This window comes from Marmota marmota, unplaced genomic scaffold (assembly GCF_001458135.2).
Source record: "Marmota marmota marmota unplaced genomic scaffold, marMar, whole genome shotgun sequence".
Lineage (NCBI taxonomy): Eukaryota > Metazoa > Chordata > Mammalia > Rodentia > Sciuridae > Marmota > Marmota marmota.
Window position 1 is genome coordinate 15,665,943 of NW_026000242.1, and position 2,618 is coordinate 15,668,560.

The window sequence follows — 2,618 nt, forward strand, 5'->3', positions numbered from 1 at the left end:
CTAAAGGGCACAGGGATTTCTTTTTCAGGTAATAATAATGTTCTAAAATTGTGGTGATAGCTTGCATAACGGAATATAGTAAAAAACATTGAATTGTACATTCTAAATGGTTGAATTTTATGACATGTAACTTATGTCAATAAAGCTGTTACCAAAAAAATCTTTTAAAAAACAAGGCTATTGATAATAATTTTATGTAAATTAAAAAGTCTCATCCTGTGACCCACAGTCCTCACTACCTTAGGTTCATGCACACTCTTCCTGGTGGTGACTATTTACAGCACTGCTGATGGGACATGCCACATTCATTCTAGCACCTGTCCCATTGCTCAGATGCTGTTGTTGATCATCAGCAATCCCCTAAAAGTGCTTTAAGGCACACAGAGATATGTGATAAATATTAGATAAATATTAGACCGTTTCAAAGAGTCATGACCATTTGAAATGAACTAGCAAGATAGCCATTACCAACAATTCTGCCTCACCATGGAGATGAAAACCGGCTTCTTGACAACTTGATAGTTATATTATTATTAAAAACAGAAGAAAAATAAGAGGACATTTATCAAGTGCTTACTATGTATCAAGCACTAATGGTAAATAAATATTTACATGTGTAACTAGTTTTATGTGCAGGAGTATGAACATTTCCTGTGTGATTTAACAGTTTGATTTAAAATTTAATTAGCTTCTGTTATGTGTAAAGCTGAAGCATAACAAAGATGAACCAACTAGAGATCACAAATTTAAAAATATCTATTAGTTCAAGGCCATCATCCTTTTTTGCAATTCAAAATCCAAAATGCTCTAATTTTTTTGTAACTCATTTGACAGCAAAAATCTGACCTGACCTGATGATAGATTACTTATAAACTTATCTCTTCTAGTGTGAATACTAGCCATTTTGCTGTGTAAATATTGTTTGATAATGGGGCTCTGCCACATACATACCATTGAATAATGCAATATATATGAAATTGCAAATTTTGAATTGATTCTCATTTGTATTTCATTTGTGAACACACATACACAAGTGCAACTGCAGTTAAAGTAGTTGCTTCTGTTTTAAAATACTGTTGTAGGTGAATTGCTAAGGATGAATAATGTAACAATCTTACTCTCATTCTTCTTATTCATAATTTAAAGTCAAATAAGATTAATAACACACTTCAAAAGTTTATGCCAAATCTTACTTCTCCTGGCTGTCATCCTGAAAAAAAAAATGCCAAGAAATGATGATAGCAAAACATGTTTATTCCTCCATGGAAAGTATAAATTAAAATCAAGTATGTGGAACTCACATTTAATAGGATTAATTCAACACATTAACCATCAATTAGCAATCACTGAATGTTACATAATAAGACAATGTATTAGGCACTACTTTTTAAAAAGACAAAAAATTTACCCAGAGAGATAACAAGGTACACTTATTTTTAATATATCTTTCAAATTTCTTCTCATAATTTTCTACCATGGTTATGTGCAATAAATGAACTAGACTGTGTAATGATTGATATAGATTGTCACAGCTCATCACTCGTGTGTCTACTTGCATCAGTTATTAACTTTATAGAAATAACAGGTCATGCAGCAGTTCACTCAGGTTCGGGAAAAATAGTGCTAGGTATTTCAAGACCAGGTGAAGATCAATTGTTCAGGAGTTTGGTGAAAACATTGGAAATGTATTCTACTATTTTAAAATACAAAGGATCTAACTCTAAAGGCTTTACAGTCTTATATTTCTTTCCCTAAAGATTATATATTTCCTTTGCATTTCCAAGCTAAATCTTTCCAGGCAGTTAGTGGTAAACAAATGAATATGCTTACAAAATGGTTGTTTAGTCTTCCTAGTCCTCCTCACTGTAACAGACTTAAATTACTGAAATTCAGTGCACTCTTTGAAGTTAATGGAAGTTTTGTTCTTAATTGAGTAAAGGGCAGTATAAAAACAGATTAAAATATTAAAATACTCTCAAAATGATTTTAGTAATCCATAGATTCATTTTTTAATGATGAAAAGTTTGCTAAAAAGACTTTGTTCTAGTAAAGTTATCTTAACCATAATATAAAAGATGGTTTTTCAGTTGCCACACACACAAAAAAATCATGGAGTGCTTCAGACTTCTAGAATCCTAAACTCCATCTTCTAGGCTCAAGAAATCTTGTTTGCTACTATTATGCATATAAAGGCCACATTTAAAAGCATTCTGATTACTTAAACATTTTGGTTTAAAGCTTACTATTTAATGAATCATCACATCACTACATGCACTCAAGGTGTTAATGCAGCTCAAGATGAGTAATTTCTATTATGGAAAAGGTTACTATACAATTAGATAGTTTTTCATTTCTTTTTAAAAATTACTATTTAGTAATTAGTTACATCATTAGCTTTAAATTTTAAATGAGCTAAAAGTTAATTTTAAATGAAGTAATTTTAACATAAATCAAGAATAAGATTACTAAGAAACTTAGTCAAAATGTTTTGCCTAGAGCAAAAATTTTTACTATTTTTGGAATTATTATCCATATTTTCCACAGTAATGTATAAAAAATAGGTCAGCTATTATATATATATATATATATATATATATATATATAAATGTATATATATA